Genomic DNA, 18,046 nt, shown 5'->3' with positions numbered 1-18,046 from the left:
GCGAGGTCCCTGTCTGTGCTTGTGTGGCCCCCTCCCCCCGTACACGGGGGTTGCTTACTGTTGGGGCCCTGCCAGCCCCCCTCCTGGGTCTTGATGGTCATTTGTGTTTGTGTTTGCTGAAGGACTGGTCATGTGTTTGCTGCTGCAGTTCCCCTCCCCCCACCCCTATTAGCCTAGAAGTTTTGTTCCCAAATCCTACGCTGTGGCTTCCGGACGTGTCGGGACGTGAGCTAAGGTGCTGCCCTGTTTGTGATGCCGTGAGTTAGCTGCACGTGTGTTCTGTTGGGCTGGTGTTTTCACATGTGGCCAACTTCTGGCCCTGATGCCGGGTGGGTGTCGACTGGGAGAGCTACGTGGCCTCTGGTTGGTCCCCAATGCTGTTGTCACTGTCCTCCCAGGGACACTTGTTGTCTGTATCCCTGGAGGGAGCCACACTGACCATGAGGTCTTGACTCTGTGTTTTCACGTACGTTGTCTTCATTGCTGTGTTCTGTCCCTGCGACTCCCCCACACCCGCCCTCCCCCGAGCCTCCGAACAGCCTCTTCGGGGGCTCACACCTGTCACGTGGCCTAGGCATCCTGCTGGGGGAGGGCCTGGGCCGATGACATGTCCGGTTGTTTCTCGAGGACTCCCTGGCTGCGTGCCACACATGCAGTGGACGTGCCTGACCCCTGGTGAGCATGTCCCACGAGAGACGCTTGGCAAACCCTCCCCCTCCCCACACGTGTCTCCTTCCGTCCTCAGCGTTGAACTAGTCCCCAGACCTGAGCCTTTCCGGGCTGTTTGCTTCCTGGTCCTAGGCACTGGGGGCCCCTGGGTAGATGCCTACCCCCCTCCAGCCTCAGAGACCCGCCGTCACCCCCAGCCCCTCACCACGAGTTCTCTGCAAACTTCCGTTCGGGGCCAGCATGTCCTTGTTCTGTGGCTCCAACCACATCCAGCCCCAGCACCTTTTAGAACAAATACCGTGTAGCGTCACGTCCGTTATCCTCATGAAATTCATGGGGAACATAACCTAACAAAGACACGTAGCTTTCAAAATCGACGTGGTGTCCTCGCTGTCCTATAGAAGGGCGCAGAAGCAGAGAGAGCTGGCAGCGCAGTGCTCGGTGCTGCAGGGGCAGGCCCCAGGGAAGGGCAGTTGGGCGCTCCTTCTGGGCACACTCACCAGCAGCGCCGTGAGCGCCCCGGGCAGCTGGGACACCCAGGTCGCCCCACCACTGGACCTGGGGTTTCTGAACCGGTGAACACCTCCCAGTAGAGTTCCCCCCAAACACAACATCCACTTTCTTTCATGTACGCGGCAGTTTTGGTTGCATTCCCGGATAACTGAGTGAATGTCAAAACCATGTATAAAGTACATGTGTTTGTAAGTCAGACGGAGCAGGTTATGCGCTCAGATAACCAGGTTTCCCGTCTACGTGAATGTCTGCTGGGCCACTCCCGATTCATTTGGACTGTCCCACGTGCAGCTAGACACTGAGGGTGCCTGGCCCCTGGCCACCGCACGACAGGGGAACAACCCCAAGCCCCGTGAGCACCTACTTCCCGTAGGAATGGGGCCCAGGTAGGAGGCAGGCTGGACCCGGCACCTGCTCTCACCTCCAACAAGGCTCGTCTCCGGAGCCCTGGTTCTGACTGTGAGTGACGTGCCTCAGTACTCGTCCTGCTCAGATCCAGGGGTCATTGGCCCGAGGGTTTGCTTCCCATTCCTTGCCTCCCATCCCATGTCTCTGAGCTCCCACCCCGGGCCTCTGCACATGACAAAGGGCACCGGATCCAGGTGGTGGGCCAAGCAGGCAGAGCCAAGAGCAGGCCCCCTTGCGGAGGAGGAGGGGCGTGTCGGTGTGGCCTCTGCCCGGGGCTGGGATGCTGTGCCCTTCTTGCCCTTGCCCTCGCCGGCACCCCCTCTGCCCCTCCCTCCCCCTGGGGCCTCCCAGTCCTTCCTGCAACCCTACCTGCATTTCCAGGCACACTCCTCAGCCCCGGGGCAGGCTGGTTGCTGCCTATCCTTTCTTCTGTCTGCGGCTGTGCCCCGGGATGGGGGTCCAAGAGGGAGGTAAGGTGAGCCCTGGGGTCCCTGGCTTTGCCGCTCCCTCCTGCTTCCTAAAGCCCTGCTTGCCCCCCCCCCCCCCGCCATCCTCTTGGATTCTGGCTTTTCTCCACCCGATGCCATTCTTCTCCCACTGTGATCATCCCCCTGGTGGAGGCCTGAGGCCAGACTCGGGTCAGCGGGGACAGGACTAGCTGAAGACGTGGACTTGCAGGCATCGGTTCCCTGCAGAATATCTGTGCCGTGGGAGGGAGTGGAGTGGGGCTGAAGTCAGCACTGGGGGGCACTAAATGCCAGTGGGCTGTAGAGCCAGGAAGGCTTCCTGGAGGAGGTGGCAACAGGCTGTCTTGATCTGAACTACTCAAACAGCTACTGCTATTTTAGTGCCCTTTCCTCCTGGATTGCTCTTGGTGCTTTTATTCAACTGCAATGGCAGCCCTACTGGACTGTCCCCATTTTACAGATGGGGAGAGTGGGGCTTCCAGAGCTCAGAAACGTGGCATGTGTCGGGGTCACAGGGGGTTTGGACAAGGCCTCTGGCTCCGGAGCCCCCATCTCAGCTTACAGTACAGTTTTTGCCCTTTGCGCGTCCTGACCCTCCCCGCCCCCCCCCCCCGCCCCCGCGGGCCTCAGACAGGCCTGTCCCCCACACCTCCCCACTAGGCAGGGTTCTCCAGAGCTTTGCTGCTCACCTGCAGTCCTGCCTCCTGGGGGTCAGGCAGGCGGCTCCCCCTCCCATGCCCCCCACTCTGGGCCCTGGGGACCCCAGTCCTCCCCTTCACACCTGTCCCTAGTGCTCTTGGATGATTTTACGAGCAAGTTGCAGGTTCTGCCTGCCCAGCCCTAACCCCCCGCTCTGTACCGACAAGCCCTGTTGCACCAACCCTGTCCTGTCTACGGCGGTGCCAGGTCACCCACTCCCATCTCAGCCTCCCCTCAACGCCCCTCCTGGAGGTGGGACTTTCCAAGGAGAGCAATCTTTGGCTGCTTCCCTCTTGGTCTTTCTCTCTGGGCCATTTTATCCAGGAAAACCAGTTTCCGGCTGCTCTGAGATGTGCATTTGTCTGTGGCTTGTAGGACAAGGCACATGAACGCATTGCCTCTGGGCTCACCCAGCCCCCCGCCCCCCCCCCCCACGGGCAGTCCTGTGGCCTCCTGCCTCTTCCAGCGGAAACAGCCCTTTTGCCCGCGTCCACGGGAGCTCACGCCTCTCTCCTCCTCCTCTGTGGCAGCTGACTTGCCCCCTAACTGGTCCTCGGCATGTCCCTCTGTAGGGTTGGGGGGGTCCGTTTGAGGTCATTCAACTTCTCTTTAGCAGGGGTGAACTAAGCACATTCTCACCAGACTAAGGATCCCCGAGTTCTGGAACTCAGAGCTCACCCTGAATGCCCACCTGCCCACCTGCCCACCTGCAGGGAGAAACCTGGTGGGAGCTCCTGGAAAGGGAACAGTCGGGCCCCTTGGACATCAGCCATCGTTTTGAGATTTCACTGTGGAAGCCGCAGAGGGAGTCTCACAGTGTTGTCAGAAGTAATTGTCTCTTGAGGGTAACAGCTGGTGACTCCAGGGACAGTGGACTCCAAGGTCCCACAGAACCATGGACACACCCCGGGGCCTTGCAGGCTGCCCCCGGGACAGTCTGTGCCCAGCCTGAGCACCCGTCCTCTGTAGCCTCGGGGACCCCAACTCAGTCAGTCCCCACATCCTGTAGCTGGAAATTCCGTGATTCACAGGAGCGGGGGTCCTTACAGGCAGCCCTGGTCTAGTGGGAGCAGACACCCGAACCGCGCCCCACCCAGCCAAGGGCACCCCCTGTGGGGACAAAGACCAAAGCAGACCAGAATGGCCCCCGAGCTGGTCGGGCACTGAGGCCCCACTGAGAACTCCATGCCTGCCTCCAGGCGACCTGCCTGGAGCTCTCAGACGTTCCTTGCTTCCCACCTTCTCTTCCGGCCCCTTCCTCTCAGGTCAAAGAGCTGCCGTCCCCGTCCCACTCTCTGCTCCTTTGTTCAGGCTGTCCCCTTTTCTCAGAGCACCTTTCCCATCGCCCCAATGGCCAACCCCTCCTCTCGTCAAAGATCCATGCACCGCTTGCCCCAGCCCTGACACCCGTTTGCAGGACCTCCCTTTCATGTCAGACTTGTGGCTCATTTCCTAGAAATCGGGCGCACGGTTTATCCCCTGAGCTGGATGGGGCGCTCCAAGCCCAGGCTCAGGCCCTGGGTCTCTCCCTGTCCCCAGCACCCAGCTCCCGGGACCTTACTTTCCCTGGAGAGCTGCACAGCACATAATTACTGAGCGAACGACAGAGCAGATGGAATGCCGGGCTGTAAACTCAGTGGGTGGCGACTTCACCAACATCTGCTGCCCTTAAATGCCAGAAGGTTCCTTTCCTGACCCACAGGGAGTACTCTATCCATGTGCGCTGTGCTCTGCCCTGAGCCCTCACCTGGGAACCTGCCTGTGGTATCCGTGACCCACCAGGCCTGCGAACCACTGCAGGACCCAAACAAGGCCTGGATCGGAGAGGGGGTCCCTCCATGGCGTCCTGCTGCAAGGACCCCTTGTCCCTCAGAGAGCCTGAAAGTCCCAAGTAGCCTTTAGGAAAATTCTCTGACCCTGGAGTTTCTGGATTGCTGAGTAGAATCCCTTGTAGCGTGCACACTGGGAAACAATCACAGGAATCTTAACTTTTGTTACGATGTGAGAGCAGCTGGCTAGTGGAACCTAGAAAAAAACAGGCAACTGAGTACAGGAAGGACGTGGGTTCCAATCTGGAGTCTTCTGCGTCACCTTGGGCCAACCCCCATGGCTCTTTGGGGCTCTGCGGCCACTACAGACGTGAGTGCAGGCTGCATTCAGGGTTCTCTTCTGATCAGGGCTCAGCCCGAATCCAGACAGAGACCTGAGCGTCCTTCCTTGAAGTTCGTCGTGGGATTGCAAGTATCTGAGCCTCATCAGAGGGGCTGGGGGCTTGGCAGACGGCGCGGGGGAACACAGTCGAGTGCAGAAAGGTTTCTATTCTGGTTTTAATGAGCACAAGTGGAAAGACTTAAAGAAGTTCTAGAGACAGAAGAATTCGTACACGTGTGCACATACGTGGTGCCGATTTTAGCCGAGCCAGAAGGGACAAACTGAGAAGCAAATGAGCCGGCAGCAGTTGTCAGAAATGAGGCAGAAGAGGAGGACGTCATCCCATCCTGGTTCCTGGGGGGCCGTCTCAGGTTCACAGTCAGCTGGGCCCAGGCACAGAACTCGGACCTCCACACGCACTCTTGTCCCTGAGGCCGTTGGTCGGTCACATGGGCTGCCCTGACCAGCGAGGCCACCAGGATGGGGGCATCTGCAGTCGTAGGACAATAAGTAGCCCCAGAAAACGTTTTCCTTCCCTTGGACCAGACCCTTGGGAGGTCCCTGGGATGTTCTGAGGGAGAGCGGGGGCTGAGGGTGGGAGCTGGGACCCTCCTCCAATAGTGGGGCCGTCAACCACTTGTCGGCCGATGGCTGGTGCTAGGTCACATGGTCCTGCAGCCAGCAGTATGGGGGCGGCTGCTACGCCAAAGGAAAAAGCAGAAGACGGGCAGGTGACAAATGCTGCGGAGCATGGTAGACGGAGATGGGAGAAAGTTGGCTCAGAAACCTTGGTGACTTACCCAGGATCCCACTCTGCCCATTGGCGGGAGGTCGGGGTTCGAGCCCAGGTTCCCCGGCCCGGCCTCTTGCCACCATGTCTGTCCTCCGCTGTCTTACGAGCTGTCCCGCTGGTGGTGGAAGATAAATTCATGTGGACGCGCTGCAGAAGGGGACACACCATGTTGTCCTTTCACCGTGAATGATCGATGGTCTTTTTGGTGCCCGGCACTGATGAGGAAGAGGCAAGACAGCATTGTCTGGCTGGGAACAGACCGTAGTATTTGCTCTTTCGTCACCAGGGCCATGCTTGTCTCCCGGCTGTTAGACCGGCTCCGGGTTCTGTGGCGCTCTACCAGCCGCTGGCTCCCAGACCGAGGAGCTCCCTACTTGTACCAAGAGCTGCTGTGAAAGGTCTCACTGACCTTCTGGACTCTCCCAGGCCTGGGTAGTGAGGGCCTTTGTCAGTGTCCAGATGGACCAGGCTAAGAGGCAGTTGGGGCATTGGGGTGGCCAGCCCTCCCTCCCAGGTAGCCCAGACCCCACAACCCCAGGGTCCCATCTGTCATGGGCTGAATTGTGCCCCCCAAAAGTCATGTGTTGAAGTCTAACCCCAGCACCTCAGAATGTGACCTGATTTGGAAATAGGGTCATGACAGACGTGATCAAGTTAGGTCACTAGGATGGTCCCTAGTCCAATATAACTGGTGTGCTTATAAAAAGGGGAGATTTGGACCCAGACTTGCACGCAAGGGGCATGGCATATGAAGAGAGAGATGGGGTGATGCACCCACAAGCCGAGGAACCCCACAGCTCGCCGACAAGTCCCCAGAAGCTGTGGGAAAGGCAGGGAACAGATGCACTATCACAGCCAACCCTGCCGACACTGTACTTCCAGCCTTCAGGACTGTGAGAGACTCAATCTCTGCTGTTGTGGGACTTGGTCAGGGCACTCCACTCGGGAAATAACACGCCACCTTTCCTGGCCGACGGCCTGGTCCCGGGTGTTCTCAGCTACGGCCTGAGAACCAGAAGCCCATGACCTTCCTAGGTTCTTCCTGCCCCTCGCCCACCTCTTCCCCACCCAGTCCACAGGCCTCCCTTCTGTTTTCTATTTCCTGAGTCTGCCCCTTGCTCCCCACTGGTGTGCACCCTGGTTTCCTCTCACCTGGGCTGTAGCAACAAATAATAGGTGGGTGTTGCCCCTAGTTTTGTCTCCCTCAGACCTACCGAGCGCACTGCAGCCTCCAGGAGCGTCCAGTGCTCAGCTTCTGCTGTTCCACCCGTCCTCAAAACCCTTCCATGCAGCCCCGGCAGCCTCTCCTTATAAAAGCACCACTTATTGAATTAGGACTCACCCTTCTCCAGCGTGACCTCATCTTAACTAATCACATCTACAAAGACCGTATTTCCAAATAAGGTCCCATTCTGACGTTCCTGGTGGACATGAGTTTTGCAGGGACACCTCTGAGCCCAGTGTCATGTGCACCACACGAAGGGGTTTCCTGGAGGAGGGGCGCCACGTGTTTCGGGCAGAGGGAAGAGGTACAAACACTTAGAGCTAAGACCCCACGCACGTGCCCCGCGGTGGCCGAGTAGCCGTGGCCGTGGCTGGTGCTGTACGCTGGAGCTGTCATGCCACTTCCCAGCAACACTGCAACGTACTGCCTGTTCCCGTGTCCCCAAGAGCACAACTCCCAGGTCACTGAGCCCAGGCCGCTGCCCCAGGGAGGCCTCTGCTCAGAACCACTTGTTGAACATAGACACAGGGCAGGCAGGATGCCTGGGTGCCCCCCGAGCTCTGCGCCCTGGATCCTGGCTGGGAGGAGAGGCAGGCTGGGGAGGCCTGAAATCCACACAGGACTTTACCCCGAAACATTGCAGCCCTTCCCCATGCAAGCCTGGTTTGAAAGTGTTAATCGTCCCCCGGGTGGGACACGTGCAGTGTCAGTCCTGGCAGGATCATGCATCCCGGGCCCGTGGGCGCAATACCCGTGGATTCCCACTAGTCTAGGGGACTGGTCTAGGCTGTGGGTGTCTGCGGTGTGTCGGTCAGCACGGGCTGCTACCCCACAGACCAGGGCGGTTTAAATCCTAGACGTGTCTTGTCCGCAGTCCTGGAGGCTGGAAGTCTGAGGTCAAAGAGCTGGCGGGCTGGTCGTCCGTGCCCCAGTTTCCTCCTCTTGTGAGGACCCCAGTCACGTTGGGTGAAGCCCACCCGCTGACCTTCTTTTACCATAAGACCCTCATCTCCACGTGCAGTCACATTTGTAGTTACTGGGAATTAGGGCTCCAGTAGATGAATTTCATGGGGACACAGTTCAGCTGATAACATGTGGAGCCTACCTGGTCTCGGCCTCTGCTCTTGGGAGCCCCCTCCCGAGGTCCCCGGATACTGGCACTCTGGGTGAGAATCGGGGCAGAAAGAAACCTGCTAGTGAGAAGGAGGCAGGGCATTTCCAGTGCTTTCTGCCCTGGGAACCCCTTCCTGATGTGCTGGCCCAGGCAGTTCCTGTGAGGTGGTGTGTTAACTGACTGTGTCTACACAACCAGGTGTGGACATGGCACAGCTTAACACGTGGGCTATGAGTGTAGACTCTGGAGCCCATTTTCTGGGTTTACCTCTAGAGTCTGCCACTGATGGCTGTGTGACTTTGGACAAGTTACTTAACCTTTCTGTGCCATAGTTGCGTGTTCTGTATCACAGGGATAACAGTCAACCCCTTCCCGTGGTTGAGCCAGGCCTGGCTTGAAGCCATGGTGATAGAGCAACTCATTGTCATTATTGTAGTATTGTCCCCATGTGGGGACAGAGTCCCCGAGAGCAGTTTCCAGGCTCTCGGCCTCACGTGGAAAGGTGCTGGCTGGGGTAGTAGATGATCATCAGCTGTAACCAGTTAGCCATTGGCCACTAATATAACTGCTGTGGCTATGCTAGGGGCTTGGTTGGTTGGCAGAGAAGCAGACAGCAGATTGCAGCCAGCAAGTGCGCTTAGCAGGCGGATTGCGGATTGCAGATCGTGTGGCTCCTGCTTCGTGTGTCTCGCCCGGACTCCAGTGAGACTGGGGTGCAGGAAGCCCCCTCGTTGGGGTACTGGCAGATGTTTGCTTTTGTGTCTCAACCAGCTGCCATTGAGAATAGTGGTATGACTCCCCTACCTATGGCTCTGTTGGTGTTTATTTTTGGCCTCACCGTATCCTGCGTTCTTGTGTGGGAGCTGAGTCCCTGCATTACACCCCACTTTGCAGATGGAGAAACTGAGTCCTGGGAGTTTATGTAACTGGCCTGATTTGTCATAGTGGGTGCAGGGTGCAGAGTGGGAAGCCTGGTTTTCTGAGATCAGGTGACATACCTCCAGGTCCCCGACCTGGGCAGGTGGGGTCCTTTTCTAGCTGAGCCATCTTGCTCACCTGCAAGCTCCTGGCTACCCTGAGAAGCACGGAGCCTTCCCTGGGAAAAGAAGTCTTCCTGTTACGCTTCCGGTGTGTTGTCAGTTACGCTATCAAGTTATGCTAAGGAATAGAGACACCGCGTGCCGGTGCTGGGCGCTGGGGGACTGTCAGTGCCAGCGGGCGGCTGGTCGTGCCACCAAACGGGCCGCCAGAGTGGACACTGACCAGCGGGTGACGGAACTAAGTGGTGACAAACGTGCTGTCGGTTGTGCATTCTAGACGTTTGGGCGGGAAGCAGGGACCGGCTGTGGCAGGTACGTGCGTACCTGGGCGTTCTTGCTTTCTGCTAAAACCCTTCCTGGAACATGTTCCAGAGAGACATGGCAGTTGGGGTCAGAGCAGGGGCAGACTGTCCCAGAACCAGGCCGCTGTGCTGCTGGATGAATGCGGAAGTAAGGCTTTTGTAGGGGTGCGATGTGGGGGTCTGGCTGGCCCTGAGCTTGGGGCATATTGAACACCAGTCCACGGGCTTCATCCCCTAAAGGCGCCGTGTGTGGCCGTGCTCACCCCTCAGGCAGGGGCCCCGGGCCTGGGGACACGTCTGTGGCCTGCAGACCTGGACCGCGTGGCCAGTGCCGCATGTCCTGTGCCTCTCAGCGCGCCCGCCCACGCGGCTCTCCATCAGGGTACACACGCCGTTTGCTGCCACGTGCACTGTTGCCTCTGGTCCCCGGTAGCTGAGTCCTGGCCCTGGCTCTCGGCCTCTGGACCAGCTCTCACCCTGCCGCTCACGTGGAGCTGGGCTTCTCATTGATTCTCCCCACCTGTTCTGGATCCTTCCGAGTGCTGGGCTGAGAGCCCTCTCACGCCCCCTGGCCCTCCCTGGGTCAGTGTCTGTCTCAGCAGCATTTGAATACTCACCAGCACCCAGCTTAGGAGGGACACGTGTCCCTCTGGTTCACACGAGGTGGCACTCCCCTGGCAAGTGGCTTTTCTGAGTGCCAGCTCCTGCAGCTTTTGGAGTGAGCCACAGGGAGGGGGTGAAAGAAAACTCCAGTGGGGCCGCTGATGGGCCCTCCTCTCTCACCTAGAGCTGTCCTGGGGCTCTGTCCCCGTGGGACCACGTCCTCAGGGCGGGCGGGGCCTGCCTCACACCCAGGCTGTGTCCAGCCATGCAGCGGAGGGCTGCCTCTGGGAACACCTATGAAAACGTTCCCCTGGGGAAGCGCCCCAGGGTCCCCCGGGGGCCTGTGGGCCTTCGGGAGCCCAGGTCTCCAGCTTGTGTGGGCGTGGGCCTCACTGTAAGACGGGACAGGCCCACACCTGGAAACGGCTCCCTGTGCAGGGGGAGGAGGCGGAACGGTGGCTGCCTGGCCGGGGCTGGTGGGCTCACAGAAGAAGACATCGGAGAGTCACTTCCTGGGAAACGAGCAGTCTGTTGGGTGGAGGTCCGGTGTGGGGCCGCGCACTCTCTCCCTTGCCTGGAACGCGCCGCCCCCATTTGTAGGGATACTGTCCTTTATGCAGAAGCTGTGTGCTGTTGAGTTGCACCAGGTGACATGGTTGACACAGGAAACCTCCCGCAGAAAGAGAGCTTTGGTGATGGCTAAAATGTCTGCTTGTTTGTTTCCGGTTCCTTTGCGAACCGATGAGGAAAGCCATTCTTTCCGAGTTAGGACTTGGGATTTTCTCCTCCGTCCCTGCTGGTGGCTGCGCTCAGATCTGGCTGTGAACGCAGGACACCCTCGGGATGCAGCAAATCGTGACTGAGGCACACTGGGCATTTCCTTTGTAGCCACACCTGTGTCCTGGCTGTCTGGGTCCCCCTTGCCGCCTCGTTCACACCCTCCCTTCTTTCAGCTGCGCCTCTCTCCCAGGCTGGGCCCCCAAATGCTAATCACCCACTTCTCACAAAGGCGGGTCTGGCTGCTGCCTGCTCTTCTCCTGTGTGTGGGGTCCTCCAGCACCATTTCCCCCCATTGGGTGGCAAAGGAAGCAGTGAGACCCTGTCCCCCAGGTTTTCTCCTGCTCCTGCTTTCCAGTTGACAGGGGAGCGACCCGCTGTGCCGTTTGGGGTTGGAGCCTGCGTTTCCCCAGGAGGGTGCTGACTGGAGCTCTGCATGCCCAGCCCGCTCCTTTGCAATGTGTGCACTAGGGTCTAATCAAGGAAACGGGGCCATCCCGGGCCATCAGTCAGGGCAGGGGACTTTCCACAAACGTGCTGATGGCTGCAGGAGCCCAAAGGAACCCCCAAATGGGGTAACTGCAGAGACTGGAGGACAGGGGCTGCGGGAACCTGGGAGTGGGGGTGTGCATGTGACTGGGACCAGCAAGGAGCTGCCCCCTGATCAGTGCGCCAAATATTTTACATGGCAGGGCAGACACTTGGCTGTCACCTTTGCTGCTGGATCCCCTGGGTAGGGCGACGCTGGCGCAGGGTGGTGCTCGGTGCCTGTGCGTGAATGAATGACTGAATGACGCTGGGACTCCATTTGGTGATCGGCTTCAGTGCTGGAGAAGAAACAACCCTTTTCCTCCAGCTGCATCGGAAGGTGGTGTCAGGTGGTCTTCAGGGGGTTGAGGGTGACCTTGAGGATGCGTGGTTTCGCTGCACCTTTTGCCTGTTGAGCCTGCCCCGCCCGCCCCCAGGGATGCCATCCTGGGGCTGCCTCATGGAAGTAAGTCCCCAGGGAGCAGGCGGCCAGCGAGGCCCCGCCTGGGCGTGCTGGTCCCTGAAGGGAGGCGCCCCCACAGTTCAGTAGTGTGATGAGTCTGGAATATGCGATAACTTCCCTCCGGATGCTTGGCGGAGCCCGACAGCCAAAGTAAAGGGAGACATGCCGTCCCAGTTCAGCCACTTCCGGGCAGTTCGTTCTGCGTGGATGCTACTGGGCGTGGAATTTCCTTTTCTATCTAAGTAGCTGTTCAGTTCTTTCACTGGTGACTTTTTCTGGCATAGTGAAATAAAAATTAATTTTAACGAATCTATTCATATTTATTATATTTGTGTAAATACAATCGTTTATTAATTTTTATTAAATTTATTTAAATTGTTTAAATACATGAACTTAATTTTATCAAAATTATAAAAGTTAATAGTTTACAGAGGAGCAAACCAAGGCACTTACTACCTGAGTTTAGTTACTCGCCGCCTGAGTTCACGTTCTCTCGGATGGACGCAGTCACCAGTCTGCTTCAGGATAGGGTCTGTGTTCACACACTCTGGACTCTGTCAGACTAACTTGAGATGTTCTCCAGTTCTGCGTCTTCCTGTCTTTCGTATGTGATCATTCCTTCAGGTGCCCGTGCGCCAGCCCGTGCCGGGGCTGTGGGGCTGACTCCTGCAGCCGTCCCTGGCGTCTCCAGGACCCCTGGCACCCACTCCTGGGGTCTTGGAGGAAGATTGCATTCATCAGCTAGTGCTGCCATGACAAAGTGCCACAGACTGGGTGACTTAGAAACAACAGAAACTTATTTCTCACATCTGGAGGCTGGTGCCAGCCTGGTTGGGTTCCGGTGACAGCTCTCTCTTCCTGACTGGCAGGAGGCCCACTTCTTGTGTCCTCACGTGGTAGAAAGAGAACAAGCTAGCCGCCTGGTTTCTTCTTAGTGACACTGATCCCATTCTTCCTGGGGGCTCCACCCTTATGGCCTGATCACCTCCAAAGGCCCCACCCCCAGATACCGACACCACCATGGGATGAGGCTTTCAATGCAAGAATTCCGGGGAGCTGGAGGGGCAGGGCACGTTCAGGCCATTGCAAGGATAGAGCCCTTTCCCCCAGGCCAGCTGGTTCTCCTTGAGCGTTCCCCTGGGGTCTCTTGCCCAGGACACGTCTCGTTGGGCCTCGGTTTCCTCCTCTGACAGTGAGGGACCTGGGCTGATGTCGGGCCTGAGCCTCTGTCATTTCACTGTGGACAGTGTGTGTGCAGAGCGGCCTGACTGAAGTCTGCAGGCACAGACTGTCCATCTCACACAGTCCGAGGCTGGGCTTGTTCTTTTGCTTTCTTTTCTCTTGCCCCAACACTCCCATCTTCCACGTCCCTTCCCCCTTTTTCCTTCTCACACCCCCCACCCAATGTCAAATGTGCAAGTAGCTAGAGTCCCAGCAGGGTTGCCATGGCAGCAGAGCTGGTTTTCAATTTCGACCCGAGGGCCCCTTGGAAACATCTCTTCCCTTTGTGTTCTCTGCAATGAGAGCTCAAGGACGGAAGTGACCATCAGGGCGTGATATGGCCCATGGCAGGGTCCCCAGGTCACTAGCAAGGGGCCAGGAGGGGGGCCAGTGCCTCTGCCCGGTGGCTCCTTGTGTTAGTTTGTTAGGGCTGCTAAGAAAGCACCACAGATGGGGCCTGAAACAGCAGAAACTGGGGGACTCAGCTCTAGAGGCTGAAGTCCAAGATCAACATGTCTGCAGGGCTGCTTCCGCTTCCTCTGAGGCTGCAGGGAAGGCGCTGCTCCAGGCCTCCGCTTGGCGTGTAGACGGCCGTCTTCATGCTCACGTGGCCCCCTCTGTGTATGTGTCTGTGTCCACATCCCTCTTTCTGTAAGGACCTCCGTCGTGCTGGATGAGGGCCTACCCTCCTGACTTCATTTTAACTTGATCGCCTCTGTGAAGACCCTGTTTCCAAATAAAGTCCCGAGGTCCTGGGGGTTAGGACTTCAGTGCCTGAATTGGGAAGGGGCACAGTTCAATCCATCACGCTCCTGATGGTTGGTAGCAAAGGGCCAGAGTGGGGTGCTGGTGCCTCTTCCCCATGGCTGCAGCCCAAGGTGCCTGAGAGAGAATGTCCACATGTCTACAGCGAGCCCGAGGCAGGCCAGCCCACGTGACCCGAGACTCTAAATTGTACCTTTATTGGGATCCTGAAAATGCAGCTTTGGCGGCATAGCAGGTGGACGAGCCCTGGAGTAAAGGACTCATGTGTGTGCTGGGGGCAGGGGGTTCACTGGCATCTGAGGGGACATTCAAGGTACATCCAGGACCCCAGGGCACTCAGTGGCCTGGGCTAAGTGGCCAGCTGTGTGTGTGGACACCTGAGCCACTGGCAGCTCCTCAGGTCAGGGGCTCAGCTCAGCTGAGACAGAGACGGGCAGTTCGTAGGGAGTGTGTCACAGTGGGCAGCTGACCACAGGCCACCCCTCCTGACCCCAGGCCTCTCCCACCTATTGTCTGCCCCCCACAGGCCTTTTGCTTTTTGGTGGAAAAATTAGCTTTTCACCTCTACTTCGTGGGTTCCTACCAGACTTGTCCTTGGAGAGTGATGGCTTTCGGGGTTCTCCTAGGATTTCCTCAGGTTGAAAAAACCCCATTCAAGACCCTGCTTCTGACACAGATGTCTCCCGCTTCTGTGACCCCTGGGGAGTGGCCTCTGCCTGGTCAGCAAGCCCAGTGGCTGTGTCCACCGGGGTCACGACCATGTACTGATGGCTGTTGATCTCCCGCTGAGACCAGCGCCCTGACAGGCAGCGCCATGTCACCGTTTCTTGGCCGAACACCTGGAGCTGGCCTGGCCCTGTCATTCTTGGGCTGTGAGGACTGAAGACTCTGTGTCCAGTTGCCATTTCAGCCACTCCCATTGGGTCCCATAGCCTCCTCCAAAGCAGGGTGTCCCATTCCAACTCCCTCGTCCCCTCAGCACATGGATTTCCCTCCTTCCCTCCCGCCTCCCTCCTCCCTCCCTGCCTCACTCCTTCCCCTCCCCCCATGGTTTACCCAGTGTCCCAAGCTGGAAGCCTGAGCATCGTCTGCAGTCGTTCTGTCCTGTTACCCCTTGTCCAGCCCATCAGCCAGTCCCGTCCTAGCTCCAGACTCCAGACTCCAGCTGACATCCTGTTTCACTCCCGCTGTCTCCACTGAGGCCCACATGCCGGCATCCTACACACGACCAGTGCAGTAGCCGCTGAGCGGGGCTCTTTCCGTCCATTCCTTCCACCTACACCTCAGTCTCCACCCCAGCGGCTAGAAGAGGGATCTTCCCAAAAGGAACCGAAATCAGATCGTGTTCCCCCCACCCCACTCCATATCTCCAACCCCAACTGAAATGCTTCACTGGCCTCGAAGTGGGTTTAGCATCAACTCCAGAGTCCTTCCAGCCCAGGGGGCCCTGTGTGACCAGCTCCTTTCCAGCTCTCTGTCCCCATCTGATTTCTTGGCTGCAGCCGCATCCGTTTTGCTTCTAGACCAGTTTATCCAAATTGAACTCTGCTCTGTCCTTCACGGTCACAGCCGGCTGTTGCTCTTACAGTTCTGGTCTGCATTAGATCACCTGTTTCTTCATGTGCTTGTTTGTTACCTGATTTTAAGGCCAGGGACTGAGTCTGGCTTGTTCCCTGCCATGACCCCTGTGCCCGGCACATAGTAGGCCCTCAGCTGACTTTCTGGGTAGATGAATGGGCAGGTAGCTGCCACCCGCTGACCTTTTGGGCCTTGGGTTTGCACCTGCCAGGGCCTGCAGCCTGTAACGATGGCCGTGGGCCACTGAGTTCACAACTGGCTGGGAGATGCAAAGGGCCGAACCCCTTGCTCTGAGCTGAGGTTTGTGGAAGAGGCCGACTCAGTGCGATTGCGTCTGGGATGGGGAGTTACTTGCACAGGTGTTTGGTTTTTTTCAACAATTTTAATCTAAAAAACCTGCTTTCTGCCAAATAAGACTTCTGATGAGAAATATGATTGAAATCATATGTTTTGAAGGGAGTTCAGGCACCGGTCAGACTGGGAGTCTTTTCTCCTTCAGGAGGCAGTTGTTACAACTCTTGTTTCAGAGCTGCTTTGTTGCAGTGCTGGAAGGTTGGTTTTGGGTTTTTTTTAAGTGTTTTAAAAGCATTAGTCCTTCACGCCCATTTTAAAAGGACAGTTGGGGGAGTAAAACCATTAGTTGATTTGGGACCTATTTATTTTTAAGTATAAGAAAAGGTGCCATAAGGGGGCTATTAAGCAGGACAGTCCACCTGCAGGGTGAATACGGGTGGCGAGCGGCAGGGTAGTAACCTGGGCCCTGAGCAAGGTGCCTGGCGGCTCCCGCTACCTTCAACGTGCAGTGTCAGCGCGCTGCCCACTGTGTGCCAGCAGCTGGAGGGCTGGCTGATCTGTCATCTCCCTGAGCTCCGGAGACAGAGTATGTCTGAGCTGTGCTCCGGGCGCCTGGCGAAATGCGAGTGTGGATGGAAGACCAATTAGGGAATGGTTCACCTACCCGTTCTCTTCATTGGCTTTCACCTGAATACAAGCTCCTCGAAGGTGCTGAGTTCACGGTGTTAACCCAGGTGCCTAACACACTGCCTGGCACACAGTGGGTCCTCATTCACTATTTGTTGGATGAATGAAGGAGAGGATGGGGGGTGGATAGATGGATAGTTAGATAGATGGGTGTGTGGATGGATGGGTTGGGGGGGGGAAGGGATGGGGGTGGAGGAGATACTGATGGTGATTTAACCTGGTACAGTTTGGCTAGAATAAGCTTTTACCCAAAGTCATGATGAGGGCAAGGAGAGGAGTGAGATAAGAAAAGATACAGCAGTTAAGGACCTGGAAAAGCGTCCCCCATGTGCGCACACACATGCACACAGTAGGTGCCTATTTGTTGTCACGGAACAGAGTTAAGCAGCCAGGATCTCTTCTCAATGCCAATACCTTGTATATCTTTCTAAACTGTAATTCATGATTTCATATCCTTTTTCTATTTTAGCTTGACTCCATGTTGAAGGTGATGATATCTTATATTTACCCATCTTTCTATTTATCCATTTTTCCATCCATCCACTCACCCACCCACCCATCCACCACCCATGCAGCCAGCCCCTCGCCCACCTACCTTCTTATCCATCTATCCGTCATCTACTCACCTAGCTATCTATTTCCCCATCTACCCCCCGCCCCAGAGCAGTATGTACTAAGCTTTCGATGACCCTGTGCTGGCACTAGTGCTACAATAAGGGGAAGGACAGCTGAAGTAATGGGGAGACAGACTGCCCTCAACAGAAAAGAATTCTCAAGGAAGGCTTTAGTGAGGGTGGCATTTGGGCTGATAACCTTGCTGAGGAGTCAGCCGGCAGAGTTGTGCAGGTAACACATTCCCGAAACCAGCTTTGCCAACATCTTGTGGCGGAAGAAAGCTTGCTTGAGACCTCCTGGGCACGTGGGGTAGTCAGGTCTGGTGGTGTGATGGGATGGGCGTGCACAGTCCCGGAGAAGGGGCGGGAAGGTTAGGCTGGAGACAGGAGCTGGGCCCCCAGGGCCTCAGGGCTCAAAATCAGCAGTCGGACTTTGTTCCAGACATGGTGAAAAATCATCTTTTAGCAAAGCAGTCGCCGTGATTCGTATTTGAGGAAGAATCCTTTCACTGCCGTGTGGACAGTTGCCTTAAGGGGTTCCGGATGCAGGGTGACGCAGAAGGAGGCTGCGGCTGTGTCCAGGGAGACGCAGCAGTGGGCGTGGGGATGAGAGCTGTGGACACGTGGGCGGCTGCCGTGTGCCAGGAACCGGAGCTGGCGGGGTGACGCCTGGGTGTCTGGCGTGGCCGTCGAGGGCAAGGCCTGGAGGAAGCAGCGGGCTCTGCAGTGTGTGGTCACGGAGTGGTCTCAGACACAGCATCGGCCACCTCTGCCCGCCCGACGTGGTGTGTGTGGGATCAATGAAGAAGCAGCCCCACCCCACGACGCTATGCAAATGCGGTGGCCACGGCTGGTGTTGTTTTATAGGGACCTGGCAGTGAATGTTGGTGGCTCCATTTAAAGCACAGTATGAGCAGAGGACAGGAAACAGATGCTCTGGTGGCGTGTGAGTGGCACTCCACGCTTCCTTGACAGAGCCCAGGCTGGGGACAAGCTTCCCCCTGATTTCAGCTCCAAGCACATTTGGGCTGAGATGAAAGCCGAGAAGCACAGGTCACCCGTGCGCTAAGATTTAAATGATTCCCTCTCCGCCTGGTGTCTCGCAACTTGCCTGGGGTCCTGAGGCTCCTCCCTG

At 57.3% G+C, this 18,046-nt stretch overlaps 1 protein-coding gene across 14 annotated transcripts in view; it reads left to right on the top strand.

Moving 5' to 3' along the window:
- Positions 1-18,046, top strand: part of SHANK2 (SH3 and multiple ankyrin repeat domains 2) — a 457,209-nt gene that overhangs the window by 161,625 nt on the left and 277,538 nt on the right. The window lies entirely within an intron of this gene.

Source organism: Rhinolophus sinicus, linkage group LG06 (assembly GCF_036562045.2).
Source record: "Rhinolophus sinicus isolate RSC01 linkage group LG06, ASM3656204v1, whole genome shotgun sequence".
In the NCBI taxonomy this organism is placed as follows: Eukaryota; Metazoa; Chordata; class Mammalia; order Chiroptera; family Rhinolophidae; genus Rhinolophus; species Rhinolophus sinicus.
The sequence above is the reverse complement of the archived record's forward strand: the minus strand, read 5'-3'. Positions and strand labels throughout refer to the sequence as shown.